Source organism: Pleurodeles waltl, chromosome 2_2 (assembly GCF_031143425.1).
Source record: "Pleurodeles waltl isolate 20211129_DDA chromosome 2_2, aPleWal1.hap1.20221129, whole genome shotgun sequence".
In the NCBI taxonomy this organism is placed as follows: Eukaryota; Metazoa; Chordata; class Amphibia; order Caudata; family Salamandridae; genus Pleurodeles; species Pleurodeles waltl.
In genome coordinates, this window is record NC_090439.1 from 317,094,871 (window position 1) to 317,118,620 (window position 23,750).

The 23,750-nt window shown below is 45.4% G+C and overlaps 1 protein-coding gene across 2 annotated transcripts in view; it reads right to left on the bottom strand.

The window, feature by feature from the left end:
- The window catches only part of ATP9B (ATPase phospholipid transporting 9B (putative)), a 2,250,419-nt gene that overhangs the window by 357,775 nt on the left and 1,868,894 nt on the right, over positions 1-23,750 (bottom strand). The window lies entirely within an intron of this gene.

A 23,750-nucleotide genomic window follows, 5' to 3' on the forward strand; every position in this document is an offset into this window, starting at 1 on the left:
GAACACAGAAGACCGGAAGAACACAGAAGAACAGAAGGGAAGAACAGAAGAACAGAAGAGAAGAACAGAAGAACACAGAAGAAGATTGCAGAGGGGGAGCGAGGAGGAAGAGACAGAGAGGAGGAAAAGAAGCAGGAGCAGGAGAGAAGGTGAGTGGCGCGGGGCAGGGCGAGGGGCTGGGAGGAGGGGGGTACTTACAGTTAGGTGGGTCTCAGGAACACAGGAACTCGGGAACTTGGAGGAGCTGCAGCGGCAGGGGGAGCGACCTACCCTTGGGTCAAGGGTCGCTACCACTGTCGCGCAGCGGCCGCCATAAGAGGTAGGAGGGGGGGGGGAGGGGTCAGCTGGGGCGAATGGGAGCTGGGGGGCGGGGGCGTGCAGGAGGTCGCGGCGGGAAAGCGCGAGGGAGGGGGGGGGACAGGTAGAGTGAGAGGAGCTGGGGGAGGGGGTTTAGGGTGGAGGAGGGTGAGTGTTAGGAGGTTTGGAGATTAGGGAGAGAGATAGGAGTAGGGTTGTGAAGATAGGGGAGGGGGGTTGTAGAGGTGGGTGAGGGAGAGAGGTAGAGTGAGAGGATAGGGAGATAGGTAGTAGAGGGGGTGGCGGGAGGGGGGGAGAGATAGAGAAATAGATAGAGAAAATAGATAGAGAAGTCGATAGATAGGGAAATAGATAGATAGACAGATAGGTAGGTAGGAGGAGGTGGAGAGTGGGGGAGTTAGATAGTGAGATAGGGAGCTAGAGAGATAGGAAGATAGGAGGAGTGAGGGAGGTAGATAGCGAACGGGTTAGCTAGGGGTGAGAGAGGGGGAGGCGAGTGAGGGAGGGGGATGAGGAAGGAGCAGGAGGGCAGGCTCGGGGGAAGAAGACGGAGGAGGTAGAAGAGCCGAAGACAGGAGAACAGAAGACAGAAGAACAGAAGACAGAAGAACAGAAGACCGGAAGAGCAGAAGACCGGAAGAGCAGAAGACCAGAAGAGCAGAAGACAGAAGAACAGAAGAACAGAAGAACAGAAGAACAGAAGAACAGAAGACAGAAGAACAGAAGATCGGAAGAGCAGAAGAACAGAGAAGAACAGAGAAGAACAGAGAAGAAGAACACAGAAGCACCGAGAAGAACAGAGAAGAAGAACACAGAAGACCGGAAGAACACAGAAGAACAGAAGGGAAGAACAGAAGAACAGAAGAGAAGAACAGAAGAACACAGAAGAAGATTGCAGAGGGGGAGCGAGGAGGAAGAGACAGAGAGGAGGAAAAGAAGCAGGAGAGAAGGTGAGTGGCGCGGGGCAGGGCGAGGGGCTGGGAGGAGGGGGGTACTTACAGTTAGGTGGGTCTCAGGAACACAGGAACTCGGGAACTTGGAGGAGCTGCAGCGGCAGGGGGAGCGACCTACCCTTGTGGTCCTGAATGTGGTCATTGGAGGACTCAGGAACTATGTGCCACTGAAAGCCTTTTGGAGAGGACACATATGAAATCTTTGATGAGAAATGCAAGAGGAGATCATGGCCATCAGTGGCTTGTATGGATCGGCTGACAGCTTTTGGATTTGCCAATGTCAGCAGTTTAAGGATTCTTTCATCTAATGGACAAGCTTTTCCTTATTCAGTGTCTTGGCTAGCATCAAGGAACAGGATGCACCTAAGAGACTTGCAATGGCATTTGTCCATGTGGAGAGTCAGGCTGACATTGCAGAATAATTCAAGACAGATGTGGGTGGATATGATGGCCTTCTTGAAAGTCCTATGTTTATTAGCCATTTGATGGTAACCATCCTTATTGTTTCACAACAGTAGCACCTGCCCCCTGGCACAAATCAGAGTTGGCAACATCCGTCAAACCATCAATCAAGACAGTGGAAGTTTTTTTCTCTGCTACTTAACATGACTTATGCCTTTCCTTCTCATCTTCGGGCTAAAAATACGGAATATGTGCCTGGTCTTCCCTCCTCTGATGGTCTTGGCTGCCAATGATGGGCAGATGTTTTTCAATCTTAATAGAAGTGGCAGCAAGAGTAGAAACTCTTTTACTGAAACTGTTCAATTTATGACCACCTCTGCCATTATAGTGGAATTTGCCCTATTCACAAGTTTAGTTCTAGAGGCACGATGGTGGGCATTTCTGCATATGTTTCCGGGTAATCTCATATATCTTCCAAGCAGCTTCATATTTTGGAAATTAACACAAAAGTTATCATGTTGAAGGTCTTTCCATAGTGGCATAGGGGAGAGAAATTCCGAAAGTATAATGGAAATGGAGAGGTACATTCACTGAGAAGAATTAAAGTTGCATACGCTAATGCATGTGTACACACACACACACTTACAAAACGGAAATTCTTCATGCTTAAATTTCTGCAACATTAGTCCGTAGAGAGCACCGGGTTTCTGTGTGAATCCCAGAACAGGTGGAGCTTGGCCGCAGCAAAGGTAGCTGCACTGTAAATTTATATGGGATCTCAGCCAGGGCTTCATTATATGTCTGTGGGGGTGGAGGAAACAATAACACCCTAAATTGTGTGATGCTTGCCAGGAGTGATGGCACACTGGTACCTCAGACTGTAGGGCCCTGAGATGACCAACAGGCTTCAAACCATTCAGAAGAACGTCTCCATGTTTATATATATTCTTTTCAGCCTTGAGAAAGCCTTGGCGTACTTGCAATAAGGGGCGAAACACGTGTTGGCTGCAACTCCGTTGAACATTGGAACTTAATTTCCCCTGAACTAAAAATTGTGCCAATTGGGCAGCAAAATCGTTGTACATTGGAACCTAATCTCCTCTTAACTCAAACACGTACCAATTGAGAAACTGCCTTTTTGATGTCCTTTCAATTCCCCCTACTTTACAATTAAAGACTGCTGAATTTGACTCATGTCATGTATTGCGCATTCAGTGCTTTCAACTACACAATACTGCATTTGTGGGATCTTACCATTTAATAATAGAGTCTCCATGTGAAATGTGCACCACAGGCATACAACGAGCTGAGTCCTACTGCTCAGAACGTTGAAGCAGCACCATGCTGAGAAAGAGAGAGGAGAGAGAAAGCGAGAGAAAAAGAGAGAGAGAGAACGTTGGTGACCCACAGCCTGCAGGTGCATACAAGTCACCAAGTTCCTGCTGGGCCCTGAAGACAAAAAACACTGGGGATTCAGTAGAGGCCTACTTCCGCAAATACAGCATCAGGGAGTTGCTGAAACTCTAGCATCTTCACTAGCTCAGGACAGAAAGAAGTGCTGAAGGAGGCGCATACACTAAGCCAGCAACAGGAAATTACCTCTGCCATACTTCTAGTTGGTGAATGGGCCCCAGTGCGGAATCTAGTGGCATTATACCAAAGGGCCTAGTATAGGGGACTGGAATAACGGCACAGCAAATACAGTCCTATGAGCCGGATGCATCAGGGAGACAACATTTCCAATTCTGAAAATTTGAGACCATATGCAAATGTGTTTGCCATCCTCCTTTTGGGTGTCTAGAAGCCTGTAAATAATCATGCAACCTACAATTCCAACCTGCAATGGATATAGGCTGATCTGAAGTTATGGGTCCAAAATAATTTTAGATTGAACAGTGACATATATGACATTTGCACTGGGTTAGCAACATTCCCAGGCTTGACTGTCTTGACTTATGCTTGACTGCCTTTATCACCTTCTTTTGGCCTGCTAGGTGCTCTGCATCGAACCACACAGATCTGCATCTAGCTTTCATTGACGGATATGGGTCAAACCAAAGTCTTGGAAACAATAGTTGTATACTCATCTAGAAGTAAGGTAACCTGGCTTCAGATTCCTCATCTGCTGACTTTGGGCCATCTTGTGAAGATTTTTGAAGTACTGAGGTTAGATGCCCCTTAATGTAGCTGCACAGTCTACTCCACTGTGACTTACCTGATATAACCACGATCTGTGTTTAGACTTTCACAACTACTATTCTCCAAAGTAGTTTCAGGCAATAAAATGTATTGTGTGCCTTTCCCAACAATAACAGTAGTTACTTTAGAATCTATTATGAAGGTCATCTCAGCAAGTCTGTTGATTGCCATGGTGGAACACTCAACCTTCGAGATGTTAGAAAATGTAAAATCAATGTGAGCAGAACTGTCTGCCTTTAATAGGTGGACTACGTCAAATGAAGTCTGATGGCTGTAGAAGACCAAATAAATAAATAGCTTGACTGTGGCTTGACTTGACTCTGCCATATAAATTGTAAGCTTAGTGACCTGTAAAATCACTCACAGTGAGCTAATATCCCATTCTACATGGTGGCAGGATTGGAGAAGGATATGATATGATCAGCTTCTTGAATGAGCTGCTTGGACCCCAGACTGTCTAAATCAGACATGCTCATGAATTTAAATGGTTGTGTAAGATCTGATTCAGACATTCCAAGGACCCAAACAAACCATGTCTAATCATAGCATTTCCAAAGCAACATCAACATAAAAAATTGGTGTTGCAGTTGGCTTGGACGAACAATGTCCCTTATATGATTAATGGTCAATCTATTACTTTTTTGGCTAACTATTCTAATGAATATCACCTGAGGGCACTGAGGCCTATGAAAAATGGACATAAAATATGGATTGCTGGACCCACCCACAAAGGTGATTACACTGAACAGGAAAACAGAGTTTACAGCCCCAGACAATTTGAAGGTCATTCTAAACTATCTTGATTCAGCTGTCATGGATACAACACTTCACCCATGCATCATTATACTAAATGACTCCATACGACCCCTGGACTTGATACATGTAATAGCCCTGGATCATTCACAACCCAATAGAATGGGCAGGGGGCATTTGGATAAAGAAAGACTGAATAAGGTTGTGACCAAACTAAATAAATACAGACACAATTCAGGATCACCACTTAAAAGTGCCAAAACATCTGATGACTAGAACTCCGGAACTCACCCCACTGTCAGCCACCAACACAGCCATTTCAAGACAGATTTTGCATGACTATTACTCACGGCCATCAATCTATATCCTATGATGGTGTGATACGGATGAAGGCTTAACCTGCCCCCTTTGCTATTGTTTTCGACCGTACAAAGAAAGTAATGCTCATAAGGCGTTCATATAAGAATTTTGTTGTATGTTTTGCAATGTTTAGGATATTGAGGACTTCCCTCTCTTCAATACATGCCCTTGTGTCCATATGTTACGGGTTGTATGTTCACAAACTACTGCACTGTACTAGCACTCCCTTCTGCTTACAAAATCTATGCTATGCCCATGGAGGGGGCCTGGCAAGCAAAGCCAGGAAGATAAAATGCAGTCTACAGTTCAAATGCCAATTGTACACTGTCAGGGAGCTGTGAGATGGGTCCTTGTTTCCCTCATTCACCCATTTCCCATATGACCTTACTTGCCTTCTCTCACCATATTCTCCCATCCTAATCATACTTCTCTCTCTCACCCCACTATAATCACATCACTTTGGTATAAATGGCACACAAAGAAATATCTTTGATGATTTGCCCCCTTAATGGTAATGACTTAAACTCCTTTGTTAAAAGGAAGAAAGGCCTACATTACTTTCATACTAAAAAGAAGGACATTTCTTTTATACAAGAGACCGATCTGATGAAGTCAGAGTCCATCAAATTGAAGAGAGACTGTTGGACTCATGACTGTAGCTGGAGGACACATTCCCCACCTGGAAACACCCCCAGTGAATATAAACCACTAAATAAATGTGGCAGTTTCATATTAATTGAAAAGTACCTACGGCTCAAAAACCTAAAGGGCTGGCTAGTCCCAGACGTCGCCATGTATTCGCAAAATTGAAAACCCTGAACAAAGTAGTCTGTGTGGGATCCACACATGCACCCAACACAGACAGACTGGAGTGCTTATGTAGACTTTTGAGAACACAGCCTAGTAGTATGATGTGATTGAAATTTTGCTGTGACTCTCTCCTAGATATGACAGACCCAGTGGGCAGAAGAAAAGGCAATGACAAGCCTGCTCTATTTGATCACTATACTAGTCATAGTCTAGTTGATGACTGGTATTTCTTACAGCATAATAACCAGGAAAAAATCTTTTGCTTTAAGCCCCACGGTAGGAAATCCTGTATTAATTACTTTTTTACCAACCATTCCTGTTAAGTGATGTGGTGAAATGTGACACACATGCAGTTACTACTCTCACAAAATGAAAGTGACGAGAGGTACCATTCCTCCGTCATCCTCCCAAACAGATACTCCAAATACAAACATAAAAATGGAAAGAGGGAAACAAATCTTAAACAAACTCAACCCCCTCTGTAGAAAACCCTAGGTGGTTTTAAAATTGTCCTCACCCACTAAATAGTGGAATGCTTCATCATAGGGCGTGCTACAACACTCTGGCGCAGACCAACACTTAGGGTGGAGCAAAGTATATTTCTGGAGTCAATACCCCTGTCTTACAAAGGATCCACTATGCAGAATGAATTTAAAACGACCTAAAGTGCGTAGCCTCCTTAATTTATTATGGGCCCTCCTTGGCAGGGTTACAAACTATGATTTGTTATGTACCTGGGTAATTAGTGCCCAGGCCCTCTTTCTGCTATCATCAGCATGTTTCAGCCACCTTCCTATCGCCCCTATGAGTTGTTGGCCTTCATCAGGATCCAGATACCTTTATTTACTTCACTCTTGACACCCCCCCCGCCAAAGACTATGTGGAGGTAGGAAGTCAATTAACGGCCATACTTACCAAATTCTGGTAACACACCCAGGAACTGCATGTAAATTAAACATCACAGCATCAGTCAAACACCAATTTAGGATAGACAGCTCCAGCTGCCCATGTTTAAAACACCTATGCCTAAATACCAATCTGGTGTCTAACCTACATCACAAATGGTGTGCATAAACCCCAAAGTGGACAAAAGTGAGAAACAAAAACAACATGGAAAAAACAAACCCTCTTGGGGACCTTATCCAAGTTTTAATTTCTTCGTTCCAAAACTGGAGTAGGAGTGGGAGCATTACCCTGTAGTCAAACACTGCATGGGTACAGAGTACCTTAGTCCAGCATTCCTGTATTTATGTCCCCACAGCAAGTATGTCACCTTCAGATGCCCTATCTTGATATAGGGACTAATACTGTCAATTTAGCACATATTATCAGGTCCTCAGTTGAGGAAGCTGTCAACATGGACTAGATTTCATGCAACAAGGCATCCTTTATGTGCAGAGACAAACCAGTGGCTTCCTACTTCTACACATTACCAAAAGTACATAGGCCCACCAGACCCCCTCTGGTTAGACCAACAGTTTTGGGTACCGCATAAGTGTTGAAACCCTTATCACAATTTTGTGATTTTTTTTCTAAGACCCCTGGTTGAGAAAATGCGACCTTAACTAACGGACACTAGGAATGTGCTTAATCTAATTAAGGATATTACATTTGATCCCCATACACAGCTCTTGGTATGATGTATCATTGAGTTCCTTTACACAAATATCCCTCAAAAGGGAACCCTCAGGGTCAATGAAGACATCTTGTACCAACAGGATTTGGAGTACAAGACCCAAAGATCCTTCATCCTCATTCTGGTAGAATTGGTGCTAACCAAAAATTATTTTCAGTACAGCAGCACAATGTACCTCAAGTCGCCTGGGACTCCCATGGTGAGCACATTTGCCCAAGTCTGGCATATTTGTATGTCTCGGAATTCGAAAGAGAATACATTTATTCCCCAGGGAACACCTTTGTTATTTGTGGTGTTGTTTTACTGATGACATCCTCTTAATCTGGCATGGGGACATAGAGTCTGTACAGACTTTACTTGGGTGGCTGAACAGCAGGAATCCATTCTTACACTTCACCTCAACCATCACAAACTCAACACTTCAATTTTTAGACGTGGAAATCAAAACCAGGGATGGGAGGTTGGTGACACAGGTGTACCACTAACCGACAGACAGATAGAATCTACTGTCTTTTCATGGTTTTCACTCAAAATCTCTAAGAGAAAATCTGGTGTACTGTCAATTCCTATGTTTGCACAGGAACTGCTCAGAAATCACTGATTTTGAGAAGGAGGTGGACAAACTGAGTAACAAGCTCTGAGAGCGGCACTAGCCAAAACAGGTAGCACGTAGGGAATGGAAGAGTACAATAAATAATAAGAGGGAGTCCGACTGGAAACTAACGAGAGACTAACAACAGACAGAAGCATTTGCATTTACTACATTCAGCACAGCTTTTTATTTTGTAAAGAAGGCTGTCACCAAGAACTGGCGATTTCTGAATTCTAATATCCTGGGTTTACAAATCCGATGTTCTCATTCAAGAAAAGTGCAAGTATTAAGAACCTACCACGGGGCGTGGCTAAGATGGTGGCTGCAGTGGGTACTCCTTTAGCAAGCTCTGCACTCAGCCCATTAAAAATCCTCCTCATCTGTCCACCGCAGTGACACCATTTTGCCTGTGCTGTCCCAACAAGGCACCCGCCGGCTGCGATGCAGTGAGAGAAGGCTGGGGCACTGCAGAGGAGACTGTGCAATAGAGGTGAGGTGTGTGGCCAGTGGTGCCTGCGGCCGCATGGACACCTAAACAGGGCTGGTAGCTGAGGTATCTGGCTCTGCTGCATGGAGTGTGACTGGAGGTTAGAGGATTACTCTTCTGCCCGGGGGGTGCTGCCACCCCCCACCAGGTTGGGCGCTGCCTGTGGCCGGAGACAGTGGCCTTCTCACCTACGTAGTTCTGCTGCTACAGTGAAGTAGGTCTTAGCGGTCAGATGACCAGTTAGATTCACCAGGTGGCTTGAGACTGGGACAGGGCTGCTAGCTGAGGTATTTGCAAAGGAGGACGGCTGCCCCGGAGGTGCGGATGATGCACCACGACTTTGGAGATGAGACTAGGAGATCAGGTACCATGTACAGGTCCAACGGCTTCTGGGGTTGCCAGTGAACCTTGGCACCTTATATGTATTGCTGGGGGTTGCAGCTGGAGGCCCAGATATTTTTTGAGGTATGGGGGAGTTGTGGACTGGGTCTGTTGTCCCCAGTGGTGAGCTTCCTGGTGACTGCACCCCTTGGGCCTCTGTGCATCTTGGCCAGGGAGCTTTGAGATGGACTGGGGACCCACACCAAGGTGCACAGTCTTTGTACCTGGAATGGTATGTGCACCTCACCTGGCCTGGTCTTCATCTGCCGCCTGTCTTCTGCTGCCCCCAGCCTATGGACTGAGGCATCCCTGTCAGTGGCTGGGGCACCTACTTTCTCCCCCCTGAGCTCTCGTGAGGTCACACTTTTGACCCTAGTGAGCCAGATCACTGGTGAGAATTTGCCTGGGGATTGCGGGCCTGTGACGGATGCTGCCCGGCTTTGGGGGGGGGGGGTTTGGCACCAAGAGGTGAAAGACGACTGCTTTTCATAACTGCTACCTGCAAACCCTTCCCACTGGATGATGTCTAAATTGAGGCGAGGTGACTGCCACTGACTGTCTGGGGCGAGCGGAGGACCTCCCTCCCCACTCCTGTATAGGTGGTCTTTCGACTGCTTTGTGGCGATGCCAGGCACTGGGTTGAAGTTCGGCAGGGACGGACTGCACCTGAGCCCTGGACATGGGAAAGGATAGGGCAGAGAGGGATGCCGAGCAAACCAAAACTGACCAATTCACAGCCCCAGGGGAGAGCTTGGCTATCAACCCCCCACAGTGAAATGGCGCTACCCATCCACAGGACTGTGGGGGACCCACCGGAGCCCAAATACTTGCCACAATAGAGGCTTTCAACGCAGTGGTGCAGGTGAAAATTGAGACAGTCTCCCAAGATGTCAGACTACTGAGGATGGATCTTTGCAAGGTGCCAGAACGGTTGCTGATTTCAGAACAGGATGTATCCAAACTTCAGGAGGTGGTATTCTCCCTGCAGACTGAGCTGACAGCAGTGGCGGCCAAGACAGCTGTGTTGGAAGCAAAGGGCGAAGACACACGCAGAGGGACGTGCTCGCCAATGCAACCTGTGTTTTGTGGGGTTCCTGAGGGAAGTGGAGGCAGAACCCAGGACCTATTTCTCAAATGCTGAATTAAAGCGATGATCCCCTCGGCCCAGCTATCACCATTCTTTTTGGTGGAAAGAGCATAATGAGCCCTGATGCCAAAGCCTTCTGTGGGGGCACCCACGCACCTGGAGAGCAAAAATTCTCAATCACAGAGACACGGATGCTGTAATGCAGGCGGTCCGACAGTCTGGTGACCTCAAGTACGACAACACTGTCATCCATATTTTCCCAGACTATATGCGGCAGATACAGCAGTTGTGGCGCACGTCTGATGGAGTCAAGCAGTAACAGAGGGCCATGGGCCTGCACTATATGCTTCTATATCCTGCAAAGCTCATGGTACTACATGAGGACAGGGTGCATTTCTTCACGGCCCCAGAAGTGGTCTGGGGCTGGCTGGAGGTCCAGGATGAGGGCCAGAATTCACCACAAACCACTGGGACTTGCAATCAAAAGGTGAGGGGTCCGGCAACTCCCAGCCTGTTCAGTAGAGGCAGGGATGAGGCAGTGGCACCATCAGATGATCCTCCCAGGTGGTGGTCCGCCAGGATGATACATTGGATCTCGAACAGCAGAGGTCAGAAAGAGTGGCGGAACGAGCACTGTTGGAGTCAGTGACGGACACTAACTCAGACAGCAGCGCTGGAGATGTGGTGGAAGAGACACTGGATATGGGTGGGTCCAATGCAGGGGACTGACCTGTTAGGTGCTGATTGCTTTGAAGATCTTGTCCAAGCTACGAGGCCCATGACGTGCATACAGTGATCTGTGCTCCCAGACTTCAGGAGGGCCTAAAGTGAACCATATTAGTTATTGTGGGTTTAGGAAACAGGTTGTTGGTTGTGAGATTCTGTGGGAATTCTGTGCAAGTGGATGTACTGCTGAGGGCAGGTGGTCATTTTGGGTAGCTGAGATATAGGCTGACTGTGGTGTACCACTTGCGTATTAGAGCTTGAATTAGGTAGGTGTGTGTGTAGACTGGGTTGTGCTTGGAGACACCGACAGCTGTTGGGGTCACTGGAGTTCGATTCCTCCCCCCAATTCTACCAGTGCGGTATGACTGCAGTACAAGTGTACAGGATAGGGTAGAGTTGTACAGCTATCGGAATATTTGGGGAGAATTTCTTATTGAAGCTGACAAATTGGGGAAACACATGGAGTTTTTGAGTCTTTACCCATTGAGTGGGTGTGGTTGTTTGGGTCTAGTTATGTTTTGTTTTACAGTGGTGGAAATGGACTACTCAATGCGGTGGGAGCTGGTGGGGAAATGGGGTGGGGGAGGGGTAGATGGATCTGATTATGGCTAACAGAATCAGGGTGGTGACCTGGAATGTTTGAGGGTTGAATTCATATACTAAGAGATACAGGGCCCAGACATACCTTCAATGCCAGGGTGTACATGCTGCTCTATTATAGGAGACACAATTGGTGGAGGGCGAGATCCAGAAGGTCCATAGGAAATGGAGAGGGTAACTGCACTCGGCCTTCTTTTCCAATTACGCCTCAGGTGTATCAATATGGGTGGCCCTGCATGTCCCCTTTTGGGTAACCAGATATATGCATCCTTTCTGTAGGGGAATAAGGCAGGGGTGCCCCCTCTTACTGCTCCTTTTCGCACTAGCGATGGAGTCTCTGGCAATTCGGCTCAGAAGAGACATGGCTGAATGAAACATAGAGTTAGGGTGCGTGACGTCATCTTGCAAAACGTGGATGACACCCTCATCTACCTTACGCAACCAGAGAGATTGCTTGCAGCACTCCTGCGGATAATGGAGGAGTTCAGTGCCACCTTGGGCCTACTGGTCAATAAGCAGAAGACCATGTAGATTCCCCTGGCGGCCCTGGCGCAGCCAGCACGAGATTGCTTGCCCAGATCGGAGTTTGAATGGAACAGAGGCAGTTTACTTTATGTGGGGGGTACAGGTGGCCGACATCAAGGTCGCTCGCTACATTCTTAATATGGCCAGGATGCTGCTTGGTCTGGAGGAAATGATTCCATTTTGGGTCCGGCTTCCTCTGTTAGTTATGGGTAGAGTTGCACTATACAAAATGGTGCCATTGCCCAGATGCCTGAGTACTTTACAGAATGCTATGTATGTGGTCCGGAGGTCCAAGTTCGCCAAATTAAACAGTTTTCAGGTGGCACCAGTGTGGGCTGGTAAAAGGTGCCAGGTTAAACTGGATGTCATCAAGCTAGATACAGAGTTTGAGGGGGTTACCTGATGTCCATCTGTACTCTTTTGCGAGTCTTCTCCAGTATGAAGCACAGTGGTACGATGTGGAAGCAAATGCTGAGAAGAGTCTCTTGGGCACCTGGAGAACAGAGATGGATGGGTACCATCTGCTGCCCACCCCTTTACTGTCCGCCAGGTTATGATCACCTGGGAACATACAGTGACCCGGGTGCTACAACGGGCTCCCTATGTTAAACTGCTACCACTGGACTGGTTGCAGCCATTTAGAGAGATCCGTGCCGTGATGGATATGACTAGGTGGTTTGAGGGAGGTTGCCACATGGCCGGAGACCTTTACTTGAATGGCATGCTTGTCACATTGGAGGAGACGCTTGCTCTCTGTGGCCTCCACTGTGGACTGTTTTTAAAATATGCCAAGATATCTCATACATACAGAGTGATCTGGACGGATTTCTCCGCAGAGCCGGTGGAATCGCGGACACTCCTTCGGATACTGGACCCAGGATCGAATCAGGGGTTTAATATTGTGTTTCTGTGAGGCTCTGAAGAAAGATTGCTGGGTTGACGTATCTAGGATCCAGGACAGGCGGACACCTGCGCTACTGGATCCATTCAATGACAGCGCTTGGAGGAGGGCATTTTGTCCAAGTCCGGGAGGTGTCCAGTAATGCATGATTCAATTGATTAAATTTTACTACCTACAGCATGCTTACATGGCCTGATAGCACTTACACAGAATTAACAGGTCTAGGTCGGCAGTCTGAGCGAGATGCGGGTTTCACCAGTGACCTTAGCAGTGCAGTGGACTGCAGAGTTATTGGAGGAAGGTTCTACAAGTCCTACGAGAAGTCACAAGAGTGGCTCTAGAGCTCTCCGTGGGCCACTGCCTACTGGGGTTGCTCTCAACGCTTGACCAAGATGAGCCACCACTTTGCTCCTTTTGGGCCTGTTGCTCACGGAATGGTGAGAGGCCATACATTGGCTTCAGACTGCCGCACTGACTGCACACAGGTGGCTATTAAACTAACAGGAATCAGGTGTAACAGAGGAGGGAGACTGAAGATGGTGTGCACTGACGAACATGCGGAAGTGGATTTGCAGCATTGGGCGGGCATGCTGGATTGGCTGGATTGCCTCACAGAAGTCGTACTGCCATCAAGCAATATATAGACCACCCCTCAAATCAAAGTCAGTCTCTGGTGCCCCCGTGACAGAATGTTAGCCTTTATATCCTCAGGGAGAGGTGGATGTGGCAGGAGTGTGAGTGGCACTCTGACTCACTGTGGCAGAAGAGACTGCTAGAGGTATTTAAGTGGAGAATATTATTATTAAATGGCCGTGTGTGTCCCACTGCCCCCTCGGTGTCTGGGCTTCTTCGTGGTGGACATTGCCCTCTATCAGAGGCTCGGTCATTAGTTTATTGAGGAGCCCCCCTCCTATGCTTGGGGAGATCTCCAGGACTTGGCTGGGAGGTTACTATACCACCGGGAACTATATGGCCACAATTTCACTACCACTGCAAGTATATTGTTAATATGTAAACAAACAAAATTGTTTGGGACAATTTACATAGTTCTGACCTGAGCAGGTCGAACGCTACATGAATGCTGCTTAGGACTGTACAGAAAGTCTATGCACTCCTATTTGAGGACATAATTGTATTGCAATGCTATACCTCTTGTATTGTTTTTGCACCTAACAAACACAAGTTTTTTTTTTTTTTTAAACCTACTGGGTCATACCAGGCCACAGCCACAAAGACCATTATTGGAACCAAAGATGTGTGGTCTTCCCCATGTAATTAGACATAATGCTTGTGGCTCATGCAAAGCTGTAAGTATAAAGTACCCATGTGTGTTGTCAAGACAAACCATGCGCAATTCTGAAAATGTTATATAACTTATGAAATGCCCCTGCAATCTATTATATGTTGGATAAATACAATGAGGGTGAAAATAAGGTTAATGGAAGACATGAGTAATGTCAGATGCAACAAAACCATGAAAAAACTGACCACACATTACCTAGAGAAGAACCACTCGGTAGAGGACTGGAGATGGATAGTTAATGACAAACCCCACATTCCGAACACAATAAAGGATGTGAAAAATGTCCGGCTTAGACATGTACAGAGACTGATGGATTTATAGGCTAAAGAGTAATGAGAAGGGACTGAATGATGAGACCTTTGGCATCACCTAAATTGCTTGTTGAACAGTGGAATTAGGACATTAATGGGAGGGTTCACATACATAAAGCGTATCCAACTTCACCTGTGGAGGTACATCAAATAAAATATGCTCCCCCATAGATATAGGGGAATGGTAGCTTACTCTGCAACTTTTTTAACATAGAAATCTGCCTAAGGAGAAGGGAATGAGTTTACTCAGATCGATTACGCACACACTCCTGTGTAAGCATAGTGATTCATTAAATATGCATGAGATATACTTACAAATGGTTCATAGGGATTACACATTATTAGTTTTTGTGTATATTTATTTTTTGGGTTACCATCATGCTCATATGTTTTTAAGGAATTTAATTTGTTAGGATAGAATATGCACATTTCAAGATCAACATTTTATTTGTTAAGATCATACTTACATCATGAGCAGTATTGTTTGCAGGACTATATTTTTGGGATCACATTTTCAGCAGTATTGCTTGCAAGATATAAAACAATGTCTGTTGTCCCTTGGAAGGTACCCCTAAAGTTATAGGACCAGAGAGGAACGTCCAATATGGAGGAGAGAGAGTGAGCAGTAGTCTGGTCATATGGTTGGCCCAGCACCACATAATCAGGTAAACTAGTTCAGCACCGCAGGAGGAGGTGGGCGGGCACATGACACAGGCACAGAGGAGAGAATATATGCACCAAGTGCATACCCGCTGAAGTACAGGTGAGGAGCGGGAATGTGCAAAGGACGAGTTGCTGGATCACACAATCACAACCCGGAGTGTTGCAAAGAGAGCATGCTTTCCTACGAAGCTAGGTTGCTAAAAAAAAACACAGTGTTATGCAATCAACACGCTTTCCCACAGAGCCATGTTGTTTAAAGATGGCGTACGAATGGGGTGAGCGCTGACCAATAACTCCCAAGTGGCCTAGGATTTAAGGGGTTGTCCGACACACCTTAAACTACCATCGAAGGGCAGCGAGTGGCAATGATGGGCGAGGTCAGACCCTTGACGAAGTAAGTGCTGGGGGGCTGAGTGGTTACACAAATCATTAATGATACTGTCCAGAGGGGAGCCCAGAAGGAGTTGGGGGTTGCACCAGATGGAGCGTTAAAACTGCAGGAGTAGCCTTCATGATAATTAGCAGGCATGAGACTCACCCAGAGGCACTCTTGTAAAGGTAAACATGTGGGGCAATTGACCGCACACAGAATAAGTCCTGTGGTCTGTGAGATTGAAGGTGAGCGGCATATGAACAGAACACGGGGGGCTGAGAAATCGATAAGGAGAGGTGATTTGTACATATTACATTGAGTGCATGGAGTGAACACTGGGGGGTTGTTATATCAACAGAGGCGATTCATGTGTGTAACACTAAAATACCAGAGCTAGAGAAAGTAATGCACTTATAGCAACACGTAGTGTGAATCATGTGTGCTAAATTGACAATAGCAGTCCGTATATCAAAATAGAGCATCTGATGGAGACACACTTGCATGGGTGGGCAGAATTACAGGAATGATGGACTAAGGTACTGTGTACCTACACAGTGTTTGTCTACAGGGCGACGCTGCCACTCCTACCCCGGATTTGGATGGAAGAAATTGAAACTCTGGTATGGCACCTAAGAGGTCTCGTGTTGTTCCATGTTGTTTGTGTGTCTCACTTTTGGCTTTATGCGCACAGTTGGTGATGGAGGCTAGACACCAGATTGGTATTTAAGCGTAGGAGTTTTATACATGGGGAGCTGGAGCTCTCTACCCCAAAGTGGTGTCTGACTGATGCTGTGATGTTTATTTACATGCAGTTCCTGGGTGTGTTACTAGAATTTGGCAAGTATGCCCGTTAACTGAATGCCTACCTCTACATAGTCATTGGCAGAGAGGAGGGTCTAGAGTGAAATAAATAAAGTGATCTGAATCCTGACGAAGACCAATGACCTATAGTGGCGATAGCAAGGCCGAAACATGCTGCTGATAGCAGAAATCGGGACAGGGTACTAATTACCCATGGACACCCTAAATCATAGTTTTTAACCCTGCCAAGGGGGACTGAGAATAAATTAAGGAGAGTACCCACCTTAAGTAGTTTTAAGCTCATTCTGCACAGTGGATCCCCTGTAAGGCTGAGGTATGGACTCCAAAAAATATACTTTGCTCCACCATGAGCATGGGCCTGTGCCAGAGTGTTGTAGCACGCCCTATGATGAAGCATGCCCCTGTTTAGTGGTAGAGGGCAAGTTTAAAACCACTTAGGGTTTTCCTACAGAGGGGACTGAGTTTGTTTTAGATTTGTTCTTCCCTTTCCATTTTTTGTGTATGTCAGGATACATGCAGCTATTACAGACCACAATCTGGTTCAGTTGTGATTGGGAACTAAGACAGGGGTCCCCACCTGCTTCCCTATGGAAAATGCAAGTTACCAAATATAAGAACTCAGAGGATAAAAGAAAAGATGAATTCTCACATTAAAACAGATAAGTCGGAGAAATAATCTGCATCTACGTTAGCCCACCCCCTTTGGGTGGTGTGGAAACAACCTGGAAGGGATTTATTATGCACGACTTTGCCCTTCGCAAACTGGAAGGCCAGATTAGAACAAGACAGATTGGAAGTGTCAGTCAAAACTCAGAATGCTCAATACACGCCCACCCAATCCCCACATTATGAAGCTGTTACGAGTTGGGGAAGTTCATCCTGAATTCCTTTTTCTCCACTAAAGCTGAAAATGTACTTATAAAATTAAAATGGTGCCACTATGTGTGAGGAGAGAAAGCAGATACGCTACTGACCTTCCAGCTACGCAAAGGGAATCTCAGCTAGCTATACCTGTGATATAAGACACAAATGGCCACCTTCTTTCTCATCCAGTCGATATAGCCATTCCTGATGCAGGAAGGGAGGTCACTGCTGGAGGTAATATCTGAGACTAACACGGATCTACCCATCTGTAAGTCCCATGGGGAGGATGGCTTCCCCAGAATGTTTTACAAGGCTGGGTCTCCTCTCCTTGCCCCACAGTTGTAAACTGGATAAAAAGAAGCTAAAATGACAGGATCTCTTGGTCACATTTCTATAAAGCTATAATTTACCTCATCTCCAGGGAAGACAAAAACCCTTTGGGTTGTGACAATTACCACCCAATATCAGTAATAAAATGTGGTTATAAAGACCTTGGCTAAAATATCAGCCTCCAGGTTACTTAAAGTGAGTTTTTTGTGGATGAATCCTAGGTTGGTCATCCCCTATGGTGTATGTGGGATGTAACAGTAGATGCCATAGCACTATCTTTTGATCGTGACAAGGCATTTGGCAGGATTAAGTGGTATCTCTTTCACCCTCCTGAAACAGCAAAACATGGGAGCGACTTAATATTTAAGGTCAAGTGTCTCTGTGAGAGGCCCTAGGCTCAAGAGAACTGTGGGGTATTCCTCTCTTTCAGGTCACTATTACTAAAGGCACTCACTGTCACCCCTACTATTTCTCCTGGTATTGGAATCCCTCTTGACAGCCATTAGCAAAACCCAGATATACGGTAGGGGGTCAGATTAAGTTCTTACTGTATGCATATGTTAAACTGCTGATTACCAGCAATACAGATACTTCATTGCTGAGTATGATGGCAATGATTTGCTTCTTCCTCCAGTTTCCTGGGTAGAAGATAAACAGAAGTATTTGCCAGGGCTTACCTGTGACTCATACCACCACTGTCACTGATCTATAAAACTATCCTATACAATGGGTCCCTGTGGACTTGAAATATTTAAGTGCATTTCTAAACAGATGTTTGGAGGACATGAGAGAACACAATTTCAATTTGTTGGTAAGTTGCACACAGATTGACTTTACCTACATGCCACCTTTGAGGCTTCCTTTGTGGGGTAGAACCTCAACTATAAAAAATAACGGTGGCACCACTCTACACATATGTATTCAGAATGTTTTGTTATGCTTTTACAAAAATCTCTTACGATTGGGAATGTGGAAATTATGTGACCAGACCACAGTAGCTATTACCCTGCTAATCTGCTCTCACAGTTGGCACACTTCCATCCTGGAACTTAATACCTCCTATATGGGTAAACATAGAAAGAAAGGCACTGCAGAGTACATAAACAATTAAGATGTATTCTGGTTGCACAAAATTCTCCAAAAGTCAGCAGTTGACCCGTTTCTTGTGAACCGATAGTACAGTGGAACTAGTTTCATAAGCAGCAGTGGTTCCATCTGATACTTCAATCTGATGCTACAACATGGCAAAATGTTGACATACACATCAGCTGCTCTCTACTTCAGTGGGGCTGGAGCCAGAATGGCATCTTATGACTTCACCAACTACTCCCAAAAGAGTAGGCTCCTGACTTTCCATTCTATCCTAGAGCAATCTAACCTTAACAGAAACTTAGCCTAGCAAAACCACCAGTTGTCCCACTTTCTAGTCTGAAGGGCTGCCTAACCCTGTACACAATACCTTACCTGTTTCACCAATTAGGCAACAACATGAAAATGGGGGCCCTTCACAGAGGTGATTTTGGGAATACAGGACCTCTTAATAGGTCATATTTTCTGTATACCATCTGAACTGACATCGTGTCTCTTTTTGCAATGCTCATTGACCAGACTTACACTACAGATAAATGATCCATCATGCTCATGTCAGATACCCTAGGGAGGCTATAGTACAATTTCTTTATTTTGAAGTCCTAGACAATTGGTCTACTACACAGCTGATCATTAACCCCATCAGTTCAATTACTCATACTGCATGATGTGACTGATGTAACCGACCTCTCCACGCACAGATGCAAATATAGTTAGTGACAGTACTAGTTACAGCAAATACATGCATTTTACGGCACTGGCAGAAAGCCATCAAACCTACTCTGGAGTTGTTACGATGGTGATGTTCCCAGTAGTGGCTTGTGAAAAAGTGTTTACACAATTAATGATCAACTGCAGGTGTTGAACCTTACATAGAGTTTGGTCCTGGCTAATTGACAGAACTTGAGCATCTTGGCTCTGGATACACGTTAATAGTATTAAAGGACATCATATGTCAACTCTGCCTGGAAACAAAAGTACACAATACAAACTGAATTTGAAGGCATATTCCCCATCATGTCCATACTTTATAACATTCGATGATTACTGTCAATGATGAGGCAAACTCAAACCCTGTGAAATGAAGTAGATCTGCCTTGTTTTTTCACCACCCCCTACCCCAATGCCTTCTAAAGTAAACTTCCCTAGGGATTACAATATGGTTTGGAAGCTTATATTTGTGTGCCTGCCATTTCCCTGGCTTTAACATTGCCGATTGGGGATTGAGTGCTTGCAAATACCAGCTGATGGCAAATAGACTATGTTACCACTATATCAGCTTCTCACATGCTCTTTTCTGTAATTGATTATTACTATTAATGAGTGCCAAGTCTGTTGGATAGCTGTGCTGCATTTTATGTTTTTTTAGAGTAGCTAATAAAACAAGAAGTTGCACAAAAAAAAGAAATCTGCTCCAAACTGCAAAGTAACCCAATGGCAGAAGATTTCCAAAAGCACCCCTGAGAGGACTCCTGGGATTCTGTGAGGATTACAGAACAGTTTGAAATCTGCTCCAAATAAAGAAGTAACCTTATGGCAGCAGATTTCTAATGTTTGTGCTCGGGACTTGATGCATCAGGCCAATTGTCAAATGTGTGTTACATACTCCTGGCAAGACGATTGAGGTTGGTGTATCAACTCTAATGTGCAGTCAAGTATTGCATGTGAGCAGGCCCCACTAGGTGCGCATGAATAGCCTGTGTGTATTGTTTCATCTTAAAAACTTTCATTATACATAAACTATCCCCAGGAAACAACACAAAATTCTCTATGCTAACCAGGATTCCACCCGAATTCTAAGAATACCGGGCTCTTGCACTTACCCTGGGAATATGTATAACTTCTTATCAGCAGGTAGGTCAATTTATTACTGAAGCACATGGACTACTACCTGAGCCTGGACTACTGGGTCTTTTTCATGGGCGAGTCAAACGGAGAAGACAGTTCACATGCAATTCACCAGATGGAGAAAACCATTGTCCTGGGGTTAGGGATGTAGCTTGGCTAGTATGACTTGGGGGGTGTGACCTTCAGATTTACCAACAATCATGCTGGGATATCTTGTTGAAGCACATTAAATAAGAAGGAGGACATGAGGGGGGCTTAAAGAACAGTTGAAAGAGAGAAGAGTGCATATTGTAAGGGGTACTTAAAACACAATATTTTTTAAATTAATCAACATCTTTAACACCTTTACACCATTGAAGAGAAAGTGTGTGTGGGTGTCTGTCAGTGTGGGCATCGAGGCGACTGGTGTTCGTGGGCAAAAGGGACATTGCCCTGCCACCCTCCAGGAAGAGACAAGAACAGGGAAAAAAAACACAGAGCAGCTGAAAATAAATTATTGCCCTGAGACAGTGTGCTGAATCTCCTGGATGAACTCTAGTGAACTTTGCAGATGTCCTGCTGCGCAAGTGCTAGCTCAGTCGGTCGAGGTTTTCTTTGACCTGGAGGTGCAAGCTACAGCAGTGACATCATCAGAGAGGGAGTGCTGAATTAGAAAGCAAGTGATCTGGTGGCTTTTGGGGCACATAAACAGTGGCCCCCGGAGGAGTTATAAAACTCCATCTACTTCAATGGCTGAGGGTGAGGCAGGCTGATGAGGCCAAGAAGGGAGTGGGTGGCAACAATTTGTTGATCGTCACGGAGGGGTAGGATGGGTGCAGGGTGCTGCTCTCCTGGCAGAAACACATGTTTAGTACAGCATTTGGTTTCACTTTACAAAAAAACTTTATGAAGCTGGACAGAGTGCTCCTTATCTGGACTCTGTAGAGGCCCGGGGAGGGAAGGAACCAGTTCTGGACAACAATTATGCTAGTGGACTAAGAGATAAGTGGGCAGTTAAGCTTCTGCCTGCATCAGAGACCTCGTCAATCCTCCCACACCCTATTTTAGCAGCTACAGTGGGGTGGGGTTCTTGATGGACCTCTTCTGTCTACACTTCGGAAGACAAAGGCTCAAAATTAACTTAGGAGGGTGAGTGAAAGAAAGGATTGGTGAATGGATGGATCAATCAAATTGTGGATGAACAGATGCATGGATGAATGAGTGAAAGAATGGACGTAAGAATGGAAGAGTGAAAGGCAGGGAGTTTGTATGAGTGAAAGGGGTATGGGTGGATGGAGTGAAAGGATGGTTCATGATGACGAGAGAAAAAATGGATGGATGGTAGAATGAGTGAAAGGATGGATTGATGGATGAGTGGAAGAGTGAATGGATGGATGAGCAGGTGGATGGATGGAATGAAATTATGGATGGATGAGCGAAAGGATGTATGTAAAGATAGATGAGTAAAACAATGGATGGATGAGTGAAAAGCAATGTAGATGGATGTCTGGATGAGTGAAAGAGTGAACTGATGGATGGATGAAGATGGATGAGTGAGTGAAAGGATGGCTGGCTGAGTGAAAGGATAAATGGAAGGATGTATGAATGGATGGGACGAAGGGTGGATGGATGGGTGGATGAATGGGTGGAACAATAGATGGCAGAGTGAAAGGGTGAATAGATGGATGAGCCAAAGGGAGGATGATGGATGGAGTGAAAGGATGGATAGATGGAAAGTGTGGATGGATGAGCGAAAGGGTGGATAATTTAATGGATGGGTGATTGGATGGGTGAAAGGGGGGGACAGATATGTGTAAGGATGGATGATTGAGTGGATGGGTTGGTTTGATGGATAGGTCTTCCTGACCAGTAGTGGCTCTCCTTTATGGGCTCCACAGCTTCACTACACCCTCTATGTTTTGTGGCCCATTTTGATTGTATCAATACTGAATAATTATTCAGTTGATATAATAAAAATAAAATGCAGATCTGGTACAGGTCCAGCAACAAACTGAGGCAGTTAGTGACATTGTTTCATTGCTGACACAGGTGCATGAAGGTGCCTGGATCAGCCAACAGAGATACTGTTCAGAGCTGGTGAAATCCCAGCACTGTGAGCAGGTATGTGTGTGAGTTAAAGTGAGAGACAGTCAGTGAAGGAATGAGTCAGAGTGAGTGAGAATGAGTGACAGTGAGGGCCAGTATGTGTGAGAATGAATGTGAGTTAGGGAAAATGACAGTGAGTGTAACTGAGTGTTACTGTGTGTGAGACTGAGTCACAGTAAGACTGCGTAATTCAGAATGAGTGGGACTGAGTGAGCCACCACTCTTAAAGGTCACCAGCTGCCACTGATGGGCATGTAAAAATCCTAGGTTGAATCCTACAGAAACTCCACATCACCCGACTGAAAGCACGTCTACCCAACTATTTATTACATGCTACATTTTTATGGAGGTGTAACATCCCAAGCACTCCCCTTGGGGGAATTCGATCAACTACATGCAAAACACGGTTCTCAGATCTGATACACTGTAACGCACTGAAGGGCGCTCACAGGAGCTTCAGACCTAAGGTCATCTGGGCAACCTTACAACTTATCTCATAAACAGAAATCACGATGAAGCACTGAATTTAACATCACAGGTTGCAATGTATAATGTGATGACGCAACATGCACTGCATGAAATCGCTCTGTACAACTGTAATATGTTTAGAACACATATTTTTGTATGCGTTTATATTTTCTGTACTGTGCCGTGGAATAAGGTATTAATAGACCTCTAAAAGAATTTAAGTTCAAGTTTGTTCAAAAAGTTGAACACTATTGATCGTATATTCTATGTGATTAACAATCTATGCGGTGGGATCCTCCCCCGTCACTCCCACTTTTGTGTACCTAACAATTCTGATATGACATAAGTTGGATGCAAAGGGTCTCCTAAAATGTGGTAAAATATGTTTGGGAAAAATAAGTCTTTGTTTGAAAATTCCCTGTTGAACTGTATTGGAGAGAGCCTGGAAATGATGAAGTCAATAAATAGGGCAATTATGAATATATGTCACAGCTGATGCGTGCAGTATACAGCCCTGTAATGCTACACTGCAAATTAAAGAGTTAAACTGGCTTCTCGGTGAGGACCTGGTGTAAAGAGGAGATGCATCGATGGATGTCCATTGTGCCTCCCAGTCCATTGTGTTCTTCCTTCCAGACATGTCTTTCTGCGTGCTTCTCTTCTGCTCGGAACCTTTGTGCTTTTAGGGGAACGAAAGCCCAGCGGCAGGTTTGAACGTGGTGGGCAATTCCGTCATCGATGCAGGAGTGATCACTTTACTGGTTTATTTCAGATGTCCACATACATTGGGCAACCCTGTTTTGACAGATTTTTTATGGGTTTGACTTCCCACCCCCTGGACTTCTTATTTTAATATTGGGGCTG